This window comes from Propithecus coquereli, unplaced genomic scaffold, assembly GCF_000956105.1.
Source record: "Propithecus coquereli isolate 6110/MARCELLA unplaced genomic scaffold, Pcoq_1.0 Scaffold185, whole genome shotgun sequence".
NCBI classification, from domain to species: domain Eukaryota; kingdom Metazoa; phylum Chordata; class Mammalia; order Primates; family Indriidae; genus Propithecus; species Propithecus coquereli.
The window spans coordinates 3217944-3234251 of NW_012143301.1; positions in this window are offsets into that span (position 1 = coordinate 3217944).

The window sequence follows — 16308 nt, forward strand, 5'->3', positions numbered from 1 at the left end:
AAATAGAAACAGGAAGATAGACAAAAATGAAATGTATTGATAGTAAATATACAGAAAGAAGAAAAAGCAAGGAAATACCACAAAGAAGGGAAATAAGTGAATGGGAAAATTTCCATGCAGTTTTCAGGTAAATTCTAAGTTCTGTTACTTAACCCCTAGAAAGCTTTAAATAATTCTAAGCCAATTTGTGCGGAGTAATTCTAAGTTCACATCCTAGAGACGTTGAACTCTTTATTTCTGAATGGTTCAAAAAAAAATACATTTGCATTTTTGTAATGTAAGCAAGTTTAGAAAGAGTCAAATGTTAATAATGAAAAATTATTGTTTAAAAATATATGATTGACTTTTGGTCTGGACAGGATAGTGTAGATACATTTTTTCCTATTCCTCTTTGCTAAGCAAATTATAAACCCTGAAAATGGCACCAGGGACAACCAAAGAAGGATTCTGAACGGTGGTAAAAAGGTGAGCTTGTTTAGGACCAAAGGACTGAAGGAATTACACAGCAAAGGGCATCTTAAGTCCATCCCCCAACCCAACCCATGGATAAGGTGGCCACCCAGACTATCATTTCCAACACCTGTCCCAGCAAAAGAAGATAACCTAGGTAGGATTGTTACTTCCCTAGGTGGAATAAGACTGCCTTTAACAATATCAGATGAGCCCAACACCACCAGCAAGAGGACTGATTAGCAGTCAAAAGAAGCACTCCATTCCTCCACCAGGCCTGAGACTCCCCACTCCCACCTAGAGACACTAAGGCAGGAGGGAAAAATCAGCCAGAGGAACCAAGCTACAGAAAGAAACCAGTCCAGAATAGTCTTTGTCCCTGTGGATCCAAGTCTCTCCTCTCCTTCCAGAGACACAAGGATAGCCCAGAGGCATTGGTGGGAAGGCCCTACCACACCCTCACTCACTGAGAGACACTTAGAAGCCAAGCCTAGAGAAATCCCTTCTTCCCCCCAAGGGAAGAAGCAGGGAATAGTGAGAATCCCAATGGTACCAGATAAGTCGATCAGACCAAAGTCACATTATAAAGACTCTGAAAATTTAAAAGTAGGACAAGACTCACCTGATAAACCTAAACAGAGTAACTGTCTGCTAAAATAAAAGATTTAAATGGGACTTAAAGACTCCTAGGAAAACAGATAAAAGTTTCCAGAAGAGAGTAAAAAATTATCTGCCATATCAAGAACCAAAAAAATCACAACTTGAATGAGAAAAAGAATCGACTGACACCACCATTGAGATGAGTCCCACGTTGAAATTATTTGACAAAGATATTAAAGCAGCACTATAAAAATGCTTTAATAATAAATTATAAATTCTCTTGAAACAAATGAAAAAATATAAAAATCTTAGCAAAGAGACATTGTAATAATTATAGAAATTAGGCCGGGCGCGGTGGCTCACGCCTGTAATCCTAGCTCTCTGGGAGGCCAAGGCGGGCGGATTGTTTGAGCTCAGGAGTTCGAGACCAGCCTGAGCAAGAGCGAGACCCCGTCTCTACCAAAAATAGAAAGAAATTAATTGGACAGCTAAAAATATATACAAAAAATTAACCGGGCATGGTGGTGCATGCCTGTAGTCCCAGCTACTTGGGAGGCTGAGACAGTAGGATTGCTTGAGCCCAAGAGTCTGAGGTTGCTGTGAGCTAGGCTGACGCCATGGCACTCACTCTAGCCAGGGCAACAAAGTGAGACTCTGTCTCAAAAAAAAAAAAAATAATAATAATAATAATTATAGAACTAAAAAATATAAAAATAGAAATAAAAAACTTACTGGATGTATTAAATAAAGAGTTGAAATAATAGAGGATAGAATCAGTAAACTACAGGACAAAACAATAGAATTCACCCAGTCTGAATAACAGAAAGAAAATAGACTGAAAAAAATATCCAGAGTCTTAGTAACCTGTGGAACAATTACAAAAATACTACATTAGTATCACTGAAGCTGCAGAGAGAAGAAAAAAGGTGGGGCTGAAAGAGTATTTGACTTAAAAAAATTACTAAGAACGTCCCAAATTTGCCAAAAGACACAAACCTGTAGATCCAAGGAGCTGAGTGAATACCAAAAAGGATAAACCCAAAGAAATCCATGCCAAGATATATCATAGCAAACTTCTGAAAACTAAAGACAAATAAAACATTTGAAAACACCCAGAAAGAAACAGCACATTACCCACAGGGGAGCATCAATTTAAATGACAGCAAATTTCTCTTCTGAAACTATGGAGGTCAAAAGGAAGTGACATGACATTTTTCAAGTGCATCAGAAAAGAAGGAAAAATGGAAAGAGCAGAAATCTGTATGATACATACAATAAATTATCCTTTTCCTCAAAATTTTATAAATCATAGTAGATATTTCAAATAAAAATTATTATACCATCTCATACTTAAGACAATGCTATTTTAAAAGTGAAGATGTTACATAAAGAGATCTAAATGAAAGTGATATTGTGACACTTCACTGGAAGTAGGAAAATGTTGATACCAGTAGACTGTGAAAAAAAGTCACATGAGTACATTTTAATATCTAGAGCAACCACTATGAAACTATGCAAAGAGATATATGCCAAAACAAAATAAATCAAGATGGAATTAAAAAAAAATGTTCAAGTAATTCACAAGAAGACAAGAAAAAAGAAACAGAGGAACAAAAAATACAGAAATATAGGCAGAAAAATACAGAAAATAAACAATAAAATGGCTGAGTTAAGTGTTAACATATTAATAATTACCTTAAATGTAAATGGCCTAAATATACCAATCAAAGAACAGAGATTGATATAATGAATTAAAGAAAATGATCCGATGATATGCTGCATACAAGAAACACACTTCAAATTCAGCAATATATATAGGTTGGAAGTAAATGAATGAAAAAAAATGTGCCATGCAAACATTAATTTTTTTAAAAAGCAGGAATGGCTATATTAATATCTATAAAGTAGACTTTGGGGCAAAGAAAATTACTAGAGACAAAGAGAGATATTACATAATTATAAAAGGATCACTCTACCAGGAAAACATAATGATCCTAAATCCAAACAACAGAGCCTCAAAATGCATGAAGCAAAAACTTACAAAGCTCAATTCTAAAATATACAATTTTCTCACTTACATATTTCTGAAAAGAAGATACTTCTTATAATAGCAATTTAATGTAAAAAAGCTGTTAATTTTGAAAAGCTGTTATTAAGTCAGTGTTGTACTTTACATTTCAATAATGTCTTAGAAATGAGGAAATGTGATGATTATTTCCTAATTATTTCAAAACTGTGTCTTGCTGCATGTTAGACAAGAAAAAGGAATTCGATATTATCAGCTGATTGACAGGCTATTGGAGTCTCCACTCACTCCATAAACTAAATTTATAAATCAAGACAGATACAAATATACCAAATAATCAGTAAAACCTGGCTTTACCATTAAGGCAAAAAGTATAAAATCTGAAAATACTATCATTGTCAGCTTATAAAACAAGACGAATAACCTTTGTTTTTTACACTAATTAGAATTTTCATCTCACAGCTTAATTGTTACTGTTCAACTGAATATTTTACATTAACCAAACACTATGAAATGACTCAGATTAGAGGCTTGATTTTCTTTTCATTCTTGGGTTAATGAATGAAGAGCAGAAAAATCAAAATTTGGTTAATGTCTATTGATGTTATGTGCATCAGTTGTTGGACAGTTACTTTCAGAAATCAGTTCTAGAATTCTAGTATGTTGGCAAATTGTTATGTTTTCCGGTTGCTTTAGTTATTCTACTTTGGTTGCCCTTGATATTGAACTTCTGAAGTCCTCAGATATCTAGTGTGTTTCGTTGTCTGTACTTGGGGACCATTATTAAGTGCAGCTAAGCATTTTAGCAAGAATTTGCACATGAGGTGATGAGGTTGAAATATAATGTTGTTTTTGTCTATTTTAAAATCTATACAGAATCTTTATGTGTTCTTCTGTGATGTGCTTATTTCCCCCTCAATTATGTTTCTAAAATTCATACATGTTGTTCATTCATTTTTATTGCTGTGGGGAATTTTTCTTTCTATCTTCACAACTTATTTGATCATTCTATCCTTAATGGGTATTTGGATTGTTATCAGGATTTGCTATTATGAACAATACTGCTATTAACATTCTTTTATTTGCCTTTTAGTAAACAAACACAAGAGTTCATCTAAGTTTATTCCTAGACATTGATTCCTAAGTTGTGGGACTGCATCTGTAAATCGACTGGGCAATACTGAATGGTTTCTCAAGTAGCAGTGTAGTTTTAAATGCTCCAGAGCAGAGTATGAGCATTCCCAGTGTTTTATATTCTCACAAATACTTAGTATTTCCCAACCATTTAATTTTTGCCAATAGGGTATCTATAAAATAGTTCTTGCCTTTCTTCCATTCCGTTATCTCTTTAATTATTTTAAATATAATAATTTTGTGGTTTGTTCATATTGTTCCATTAACTCATGTTCATAGAGGTTTATTTCCCCAAGTACCTTGTGTCTTTTTATTGTGAGCTCATCTTCAGTTGAGACTGATTTTTCTTTTTAGGTGGGAGTTCTGTGCACCAAAGGTTGTGAAAGTGCTCCCGGGAAGTGGTTTTGTGTTTGTATTTTCTGCGACCTGTTGCTCCCAGATCAATTTTTACATAAATATTTGAGCAGAATGTCTTGGGTCTTCATAGTGTCTGTGCCCCATGTTTACTATTCTGGTATTGAATTTCTTATTTATTTCTGGCATCTTGAAATTTCCTTTCTTTTATGCTTGGTTTTGTATTACTTCTGTTGTTGTTCTGTTTCTATGTGCTTGGAGTGAGAGAGAGAGTCCATGCCAGTTCAATCTGTCATATTACCAGAAATTCTGGTCTGATTTGTAGTATTTAGGGGCCATGTAAGAATAATTATCAGTGTAAAGTAATTTTAGGTTATAATTTTGTTTCTAATGAAATTTGACCATAGGAAGAAAATGGGCTTGAGTACTGTGATTCCTATGACTATCACTCTCATTGACAATTAATTAATTGGCATCCTAGTTTTGAAACTAGTCTCATGAATTCTTTCTAAAGAAGAAAATCAGCTTTCAGAGTACACATAAAATCAATTTTCAAAGCCTGATAGTCTGAGGGCCTAGACAGTAGACTTTGATAAATTTTCCTAATGTCATAAATGCTATTCTGTGTAGCTTTTGAGACACAGCCTGGCTATAGGAAATTTTCTCTGCTAATAACACCTCCACATGGCTGGTGGCTGCACATATATGTGTTATTAGCATCTATAGGCCATAGCACATGCCCATCCTCACAATGCTTAAGTAACATTACACATCATCAATCTAAGTTTACAAAAATTAATTAATTAGTAAATTATTTTCACATTTAATTTCCTTCTGCATAGAATATGCTATCATGTTAATTGCTTTGAATTTAGAATTATTATTAGATTAATTCTGAAATTATTTCTCCCTTTTAAGAAAATTAGATAAGTTGTAATTTTTAGTGATTTATACCATCCCTCTCCCACTACAAAGAAGTAAGGAAATTAGATGGAACACATTTCCTAAGATCATCATAGCCCTAAAAAGTATTTAACTAGTTTTATTTGATCAAGAAAAAAGACTAGAGTGGATAAAACATGATTCCAAATGTTTTATTCTCATGTATTATTATTTTATATGTTTTCTTTAATATTTATTTTTGAAAGGTACTAAAGCATAATTTCTCCCCATTCACTATTACAAAGTTATAAAAGACATTCTCTTGCAAAGTCCAGAAATAAATTAAATTTCCTATTTGTAACAATCTTTGGGGGCTAGAACTGAGAAATTTGTAATAAAGACGTAAACAATTGAGAAAACACGATGAGTAATGGAAACCATTTTAACTGGACAGGAACAAAGTCCCATCAATGCCAAAATCAAATGCACCCTCTCCACCAGTCATTCTTGAATATGCTCTAGTCATAACTGAATGCCTACCTGTAAATTTTTACAGAAAGGGAAAATTAAACTAATCTGTACATACATTCTGTGATGTTACTTGGCTCAACACTGTCTGTCCACTCTGATTATCTAGTGGCTGCTACCTCACATCTTCATTTCACACATTCATCGGGTACCTATTATGTGAGAGACACTATCTAAGGATAGCATAAAGATAACCAAGATAAAGCCTCTGTCTTTAAGAGACAATGTAGTTGAAATGCAGATGTTTAAACAACCTAACCAAATGTGGTCTAACAAAACTTAATTTAAATACAAGACACAGATGAGTTAAAAGTAAAACACAGGAAAAAATACTATGCTAAGAATAACAAGATGGAAGCTGATTTGCTCTATTAATATCAGATAAATAAGCTTCATACAAGGGTATATTATGGTTGAAATAGGGTATTAAGATCAATTTATTAAGAAGGCATAACAATCCTAAATATGTGTACAGCTAGTAAGAGAGCTTCAAAATACATGATACAATGTGATATAACTGAAAGGCTAAATAAATCCACAATTATAGCTGGAGATGTCCACACAGTTCTCTCAGTAATTGATAAAACAAATAGACAAAGTATTATTTAATATCAGCAAGAATATACAAGACATAATACCATTAAGCAATTTGATCTAATTAATATTTATGGCACAAACATCTATATAGAATATATAATCTTTTCAAATGCAAATGGAATATTCACCAAGATAGACCATATTCTGGACCACAAAATGAATCTCAACATATTTTTTAAATGAAATTATGCAAAGTATGTCCTATGATGTCAACAGAATTAAATCAGAGATTGATAATAAAAAAATCTGAAAAATTTCCAAATATTCAAAAGTTAAGCAACGCACTTCAAAACAACTTTTGGTTGAAGAAGAAATGACACAAGAATTAGACTATAATTGGAATTGAATGTAATTGAAAGCAAGACAAATCAAAATTTATGGGTGCCAACTAAAACCATGTGTAGAGGGAAATTTTTCATATTAATACTTACATTAGAAAAGAAAAAAGACCTAAAATCCTAAGTTTCCATCTTAATGAATTAGAAAAAGAAAGGCCAACTAAAAACAAAGTAAATAGAAAGAGGAAAATAATAAAGATGAGAGCAGAAATCAAAGAAGTAGAAAATGGGTAAACAATAGAAAAAAATTAATAGAACTAAAACCAGGATTTTTGGAAAGGTCAAAGAATTAATCAATCTCTAGCCAGACTGATCAGGAAAAATACAGTGAAGATACAAATTATCAGGATCAAGAGATGGAAGAGCTGTATAGATGCTACAGAAGTTTAAAAGAATGTCATAAACAATTTATTGACAATAATTTTAATAATGCAAAGAAATGAACAAATTTCTTAACAGACGCAAACTACCAAAGCCCACTCAAGAAGAAATAGATAATCTGAATATTTAGTGAAGAAATTGAATTTTTTTTTAAAAGCCAACCCATAAAGAAAACTCAAAGCCCAGATAGTTTCACCAAACACCCAAGGAAAAGATATTGCAGGCCGGGTGCAATGGCTCACGGCTATAATCCTAGCACTTTGGGAGGCCAAGGCAGGAGGATCACTTAAGTCCAGGAGTTCAAGACCAGCCTGGGCAATAGGAGACCCCATCTCTACAAAAAAATAGAAAAAATTAGCTGGGCGTGGTGGCACACACCTATAGTCCCAGCTATTTGGGAGGCTGAGGCAGGAGAATCACTTGAGCCCAGAAGTTTGAGGTTGCAGTGAGCTATGATGACGCCACTACACTCTAGCCTGGGTGACAGAACAAGACCCCTGCCTCAAAATAAATAAATAAATAAATAAGTCTTTTAAAACACAAATTAGATCACGTTTCTCTGTTTCAAACCTTCTAGTGTCTTCCCAGCCACTTAGAACAGAATCCAAACTCCTTTCCATGGTCTCAAGGTACCACACCACCTGGTCTCGCCAGCCCATCCAACCCTGCTTTGGCCACTCTCCCTTTTCTTCCCTGTGCTCCAGCCACATTAGTCTTCTTCTCCACACACACCAAGCTCACCGTTTTTTGAGAGCTTTGCACTTGTCCCTCCTGCTGCCTGGAATCTGCTATAAGCCTAGCTCCCTTTCAGCAACAAGCACTCATCATGAAAGTGACCTCCTCAGAGACACCCATTCCATGCACAGGAACTTCCCTCACCCCTAATCCCCTACCACTTATTTCTTGCGCCATTTCTCATGAAGGGATAGTGCATCCTTAGGCTTTGCTGTGCCTTGCAAGGCACATATCTAAACGTTCAGCTTAGGAATCTCAGGGCCTTGAGCCTGACTTTGAGGCAAGAGGCCCCATGACTTTGATGGGCCATGTCAGCCATGAGCACCGAGTACTGAGACTGTCACCTCTAGTCCATCAAAAACGAGAGGTTTTCCCACGTCTCCAGGTGGGGTAACATATTATTCCCGTTTCTGAGACACTTCAGAGGGATCCACCAAAATGCCTGAGAGTGGAAAGTCTTGTGACTCTGGTAGTTAGACACCACTCCAAATTTAGAAAAGTAATGTGTTCTTTCTTCTACAAATGTAATACAGCTAATGGTACCTGAAAGAGAACTGAGGAGAGCACTGCAAATATTTCATACATCACAAGATGAAATACAGCAAATGAGAGGGATGCCAACACCACACCTTTTTGTCCTTCCAATTTTGATGTTCTAGATGTGTATATGTTAAGATTTATGAACAATGATATTAAAAGTCCAAAATTGGTCTGAGATTATTATACTGGAGTTGAAGATTAAAAGATTCATTAGACAAGAATAATACTGCTTTCAGTGTCAGTATTAGCAATGAAATGGCCCGTAGTGTTAAACCATACACTGGTACTAAATATTATAGATCACGGTAATAAACATTAGATACAGACATTTTCTTTTCAGTTTGAGAAAATAACTCAGAGGAAGGCATCTTTCTCTGCATAGACTTCTCTGAATGATGATTTGGCAGAATCATTAACAATGTTTGACATTCTAGACTCTGAACATCAAGTCGGTCAAAGTAAATAACATTCAAGAGGTTGTCAGGTTGTCCTGGACACCTGAGACATCCCTTCCTGCAACGTTAGGAAAACAAATGAATGCATTCAATGTAGCCGCTGAGTCAGGATGCTAGAACTTAGGATGGTTTTCCCCAAAGTAGTGCTTATACCAAGACTTTGAATGCAGGTAGTTTACTTGGTAGGTGATCATGGAAAACAGGAATAAGGGAGTATAAGAAGTGAGCCAAGGAAGGGAAAACAGAGCCACATATAGATACATTATCAAGAATACTACTGGTGGCAATGGCAGCTCAATTCTCCTGGCTCATTGACAGCCTTCTAAGAAGTGTGCAGAAAGTCTTCTAGAACTGTCTGTCTGGAGGGTGAAGCCTGAACATTTGTCCACCTGTTCCCATCTTCTTCTCTGTGGGTAACTCTATGGGCATTGATTTATCTTCATTACAGATGTCACATAGTTTCTGAACTAAATAAAAAGGGCCCTTAAAAATATTGAACATGGAGAAATTTGCTTCCTAAAATCAAGATAGGTTTGTTTTGTAAACTAGTGATAATAATGCCAGATAAAAGGTCTAATTAACTATAACTTTGTGAGTATTTCCTCCATTGAGGCACATTTAAAGAAAGCATTTTTTGTGAGTGCATACCATCTTACAAAACATATTAAGGATAGGAAAGTAACACACAATTTCACTTTTGAGATTTTGAGTTATGTAATTCCAAAATCACTGACTTATGAGCATCAATAGGATTAGACAACTTAACTACTGTAGGCCAAGGGCAGCCACATCAACCATTTTTCGTGAAGCAAGAAACAAGGTACAAGTTATTGTCCAACCTGGTTAAAGTGAACAAGTATTTGATGGGCAAGTAGTCAAAAAAAAAAAAAAAGTGATATACAAATTGGAAAATATATTTGCAACATATTATACTGCAAACAGTTTAAAATTCTTCATTTTATAAAAGTTCTTATGAACTAAAAAAAAGAAAGAAAAACAACTCAATATAGAAAAAGGGACTAAAGAAAGGGACAAAAAATTCACAAAAGAAGAAGAGTAATTTGCCAACCAATATGTTTAAAACATGCAACTCTTATAAATGGAAATATTAATAAGCTATTATTTTTCTCCTACCCCATTTAAAAAATGTGAAAAAGTGTTATTTTTTTTAAAAAATAATACTAAGTTTAGTTGCCATTCTTGATCACCTTGCCAGAAAGCAAGTTGGCAGTTGTTGGCAAAAGTTGGACTATTTCATATCCATTTCAAGTTACTCTGAATGGACACTGTGCTAGGAACTGGGCAAAAAAAAAAAAGTCTAAAAAGGCTCAGCCCAGGCCCTGTGGAGCACAGAGATGCCACTGGATGCAGGCGCACAAACGCTCTCAGACGGGGAAGGGGGGCTGCTACGGTAACTCAGGCTGATTTTTTTTTAATGGGTAAGAGTTAGCAAGTTGATTGGAGGTGGTGAGGGACAAGGAAGGTTTCTACAAAGTTAATCGCTAAAAGTCGCCAAGGCCCTTTATCGGAACCGACATAAATTACTAATCAACTCCCAGTGCAACTGAGGTAATATAAACAGATTTCTTTTAGGGTGCAGGGAGGCTCGATTAAAAGTGGTCCCCAAAGGATCTTATAAACACAGGGTCAGGGCACAAGCTGCAAACTAGAAGGGCACATTCTTCGGACCCTCCAGTTAGGGCTGTACTTGCAAAACCTGAAACAAATAAAGCCTCTCCCCGCCGGCCCTGCATTCCAGTTCCTGTTCACACGACCCCCTTTAGTGCGTGATTTACAGTGCTGGCTTTTAAAATGCAGATTTTTTTCTGAGGTTTAATTGTTAGCATTTACATCATTAGAATTGTAGCCTCTGTATATTTACAGGAATTGACCACATATTCCAAGTATAAGTCTACATAGCACTCAACTGCAGAGTCTAAGCTTTCAGCCTTTTTTCAATTAATGCTAATTTTTAAAAATTGTGTTTTAAAACTAATGCACAACCAGTTCTTTTTTAGATTTACTATCCATTCTTAAGAACATTTTTTTTTCTTCCTGCCTTCTTTCTTTTTGTATTTGGAGTTGATCTGAATACTATTGATTGCAATTGTGGGATATGTGTGTGTGCGCACGCGTGTGTGTGGTGTGTGTTTAATGCACATTAAGACGTTTTAAATCAAAGAATTATAAAGAGAGTGCAAGTGTATACAATTCTCTTTTCTTAGAATGCAGCTCTGATGGATGCTAAGAAAGATTTTTGCTAAATGAAAGAAAATTACCAATATAACAAATTAGATAGGCTGTTGTAATTGGCAGGTGTTGGGTTTTCAATAGAGACAAAAGACTGTACATTTTAGACTTACTTCTTTCCTTGGGTCTAATTGAAAATTTAGTTCATTGTAAGAATTCACATGGTGGGGGAGCATCTATCCAAGTTATTCTTTCAACTGTCAAAACAGAGTTTCCATCAGTCCTTGCCTGAGGGAGCTAGGACCTGGATAGAAAATGCCACAAAGTATTAAAGCAAATTTTAGTTTTTGGGCTGCCCCCACTATCTTCTCCCTTTCCTCTTGCCGAGGAGTTGGTTCACTGTGGTCTTGTTTGGAATATTCCATGAAGAACACTGACAATGTATCAGATTGGTCATGGTATGAACAATTTTCATGGCTGGAAATACAAAGGCCAGTGTTAAATGAGAGCCTTTATAGGGGCTTTGAACAGTAATAAATTCTGATGAAAAGTCTCCCACCCCTGCAGACCATCTTAATCTTTTTAAGGCACACACTGGATAACTTACAGGAGAAGCAGCAGCCCTAAAAGGAAAGAACAAAAACCGGTGGCCTTTCATTCAAGCTGAGAGACAAAATTCACCCCAATTTCACAAAACAGTCTTTGGACATAAACCAAATGAAAAATTCTTTTCATAGTTGGCCCAATGACATGCCACCTGAAACTCCCAAGTTTGCTTTTCATGTTGTCTGTGTGTGCAGAAGGGTGAGCTAGAACAATAAACTGCTGAATGTTATGATTTATTTTATATTGTAACCCAAAGCAACACGATCTCTGGTGTATGACAGAAAATAATATGACTTCTTTGAAGGAGAGGAGAAAAGGGGGAAAGAATAAGTACTAGTGGCATTAAAACAGAGGGCAAGTAACTTGTCACCATAAGGGTTTCCAAGTATCACAGCCCACGAAAGCCTTAACTCTGCTTGGAATGCGGTAAGGTGGCCAGGCCTGTTGTGAAATACTTCTTTGGTAGGAGCTCTGAACTGACAAGCCATACAAAGAAGTGTTGCAAATTAGAAGCTTATTTCTTGTCAACATATCAGGGGTGGTCCTCTCACAGCCTAACAATCCAAGAGAGACAGAGCCTTGACAGAAGAAGCAGCAGAAAAGGCTGCCTTCTAAATCAGAGGAGAAAATGGGTTTAAATAACCTAATTGGGATTTTAACTCAAATTTACCACAGCCTCCTGAAGTTGACAGGCAGGGAACTTGGAGGGAAGCAGGGAATTTAGTAGAATTGAGCTAGAGCTTTGAGGTCAGACAGACCCAGGTTTGAACTCTTTCTCCATTACCTGCTAACTACATGATCCCAGGTACATCTCTTAGCCTCTCTGCATCTCAGCCTCTTCTCTGTTAGATGGATATAATAATACACACCTCTCAGCATTGTTTTAAGGATTAAATGAGGCAATACATACCTTCTGGCATTCCGATGAGGATTAAATGGGAAAACAAGGAGGCAAGTCAGTGCAGTGCCTGGCCCATCCTCACTCTTTCTTTACCCATTCCCTTTAAAGAAGGACATTGCAAAATCAGTAGGCGCTACCACTTTTTATTGTAGGGCAATTTATCTTACCAAGCATTCCTCTTCTCTAATCTCTGGCTTATGTATTGACAACATGATAGCATATTTAAAAGTTTTCTACTCGATGCCATTGTCTTGTGTGAAAGTGTGTCTTATAGTTATTTTTTAAAATTCCAATAACAAGTACTCCTCTAGGAAAATCAGTGACTCTATGTTGATTTCTACTTGTATTCCACACCCTGAGTAAGTGCACACTGGCCAAAGCATGACATAAAAGTAACATAGAGAAGAATTCATATTAAGCACACTGTTTGCAACCAAAATACACACCTACAATTTAAGGAATCAATTCCTAGTAGAAAGATTATCTACACAGACATAAGTTCTTTTTAATCAAGAACAGCAGTGAATGTCTCTCTAAATTGACATTACATTGACACAAGCAAGTTTCATTGGCTTTGTCCAGGCTAAGAGGAGCTAATTAGTCTAGGAGTGATTGCTTTCTTCTACCTCATCACAACCAAAAAATATAAAACACTGAAATTAGACACATCCAACCCCTATATTTTACAAAAGAAGAAACCAAGTCTCCCAGGAAGGTATGTCCTGCACAATTACTGGGTGTCTGTGCTAGAACGCAGCCCTGAGTCTCTGCTTAAAGCCCTACGCGCTTTTTTTTTTTTTTTTGAGTTGCTATTTCTGATCCCCTCAAACAGGCTCCCCTATCATGACAAGCTGGAAATACCTTAACACTTCCTGATGTTTTCAAAATATCACAGTGCTTTCTGACATAGCTTTCACTGAGATGTTTAGTGACACTGGGAAAAAAAATGCTTTTTGCAAAAGTGAAGCCAGCAAATGGTTATTGTGGAATAGCCAGACCAATGCTCAGTCCCAGGAGGTATAAGTAAGTGCAGAGAAATACCCACTCTTTTGAATGATCATCCAGCCCTCTTGAGGTTTCCCTCATCACCAATCATAAATATCACTTACTCTTCCCCTCACTTGTGGCCAGCTAATACACCCCGCCAGGAAGTAGGAATTTCTCATTTCTAAAGCTGGTTTGGCCACCCACTTGCTGTGGGGCCTTGGCCAAGTCATTTCACGACTTTCTCAATCTTATTCATAGAGTAAGAATCTTAACTGGCATTATGAAGATGATCTTATTCACACTTACTAGGGATTCCCATTTTCAAAGCTGATTTTTTTTTTTAAATAAGTGGCACTATCATGTGTCCTATATCGAAAAACTAGCAATGTGTATTGCGTCACCCAAACGTGGCAAGATTGGAATGTACAAAAAAAGTGGAACAAACTCTTTAGCACATCGCAGCTGAAAAAGAAGCCTAGTAACAAACATTCTCACAAATTATGCTATTAAAAGCAAGATTCTAATTGCACTAATTGTCCATAGAAATTTACCACTTCTCCATTAAAACAAAGCTCTGGAATTAGGAAAGCCCAGGTACACAGCCTACATTCTTAGGCTAGATTAGGAATAGTTTCTCTATGATTTTATAATCCCCTGATTATACTAATGTCATTTCACTTATCATATTGAATTATAATTATTTATTCATATACCTGTGGCTTCCGGTAGACTTGAGCTGCATAGGCGGGAACCATGTCTTATTCATCTTTCTAAACCCACTGCCTGGCACACAATAGGTATTGAAAACACATGGCTTCTTGAGCTACACCACTGCAAGACAGCTGGTTGCATACAAGGGAAGCTGTCCGATTCTATTCACATAGCCAGCGGAGAAATGAAATGATGTTTTTTTAAACAGAGTTTCATTTCCTCAGCTTGGAAAGAGAGACTAACAAGGACCTGAACTTTTGTGAACAGTGTTTCAGCATCTTCCAAGTATCTTCATCTTAAGTCCTTGAGAGGTCCTTGAGATAGTGGTCTAAGTATGGCTATATTCTGTTCACACATACATACATGCACTCAAGCCAGAAGACATGCAAAAAAAATAAAATGAAATATTGTAATTTCTTTTAGGGCTATAGGTGTATGGTAATCACGGCAAGATTAATTTAAGCCTCTCTAATAAGAATTGTAGATTTTAGTCCAGGGAACATATTTCCTTAAAAAATAGAGACAAGGTAATAAATCCATATGAAGAAGTCAGTTGGCACACAGGAAATCCTGACTGCTGGGAGAATTTATCACGATAGATTGTGACAAGGCCAAAATGTCCTTGTCCTTCCTTGGAAAGATGCCATTTCTCCTGTACATTATCTTCTGGGTGTGTTGGGACTGCTTGCTCTAGAAATTTGAGTATAGATAACCTAAATACTCTGAAGAATGCCACATTCATTCACAATTGTTTATTATAAATATTTATCATTTGTTGGTAGATAAATCCAAGATAATATGGTCAATTTACTTTTTGTGGCAAAAATCCAAATAAAGACGAAAAACTTAGGAAATAAATGCAGGAGGCATACTGCTTCTTTTTATTTGATTTATACCACAGTATTTTGAAAATTTTAGTATATCCTTTGTTGTAATTTCATGTGGTAATGAAACATAATACTAATTTGTTACTCACTAATACCACACCTTCAATTCTTTCCCCTTATCCAAAGGGGAAGAAAATTCTATCGGTCAATTATTTCTGAGGTAATTTTACATGAATGAGTGTCACTACGATGCAGTAAAAAGCAGGCAGTACAAGCGGAGGAAGAATGGGCTTTGAGCTAAGTGCCCAGGTGGTGCAGGGTGCAGCCGGTTACAGTAGTGTGACCTTGGGCAAGGTACAAAGTCTCTGTGGGCCTCATTCTGCATCTGCCAATGGAAATAGCCCCTGAATAAAGAACCATCACACCACAGCTCGCCCTGGCCAAACTATAAAAGAGGAAACAAACTGGAGAACCCTGGTCCCTTTCATCCAGGGGACAGAAACTAATCTTTGCCACAGTTGCCCACAAAGCCGGGTCTCAATAAGCATCACTCCCTCCCCCTAGCACCACGGAAGCCGAGGGTGCTACTTGAGACTTCGTATCTCCGACCCAGGAGCTCTTCTCATGGGAGGGGTGACATGTCACAAAGGAGAGAATAGAGGTTTGGGATTAGAGAAGCCAAAGAAGGAGAGGAAGAAAGTGAAAAAGATGTCAGAATATTATCCACGGGAACCTCTCCTTGTGTGGGTCTCAATCTTTACGAACTTGTCCTTTTTGAAACTCAAGAGAAAGTCTGTAATAACTAGAATTTTAATCTCTTTCCTTTTTTATTATAATTCCTTTAGGAAATTGCCCTGACAATTTAGGATAAAGTGTAATTGCATATACCTAAGTAATCTGCTATGCTCGTCTTTGGGAGACTGAATGGACAGAACAGCAAGAATTTTGCTTCCTGTGGGGCCCTCCATCTGCTGAGCACATGACAGTGTGAAGTTACAGGACGCACTGGAACCTCTGTCTAGCCAGGAGGGGTCGGCGAGAAAGCTCAAGGATTAGAGAACACTCT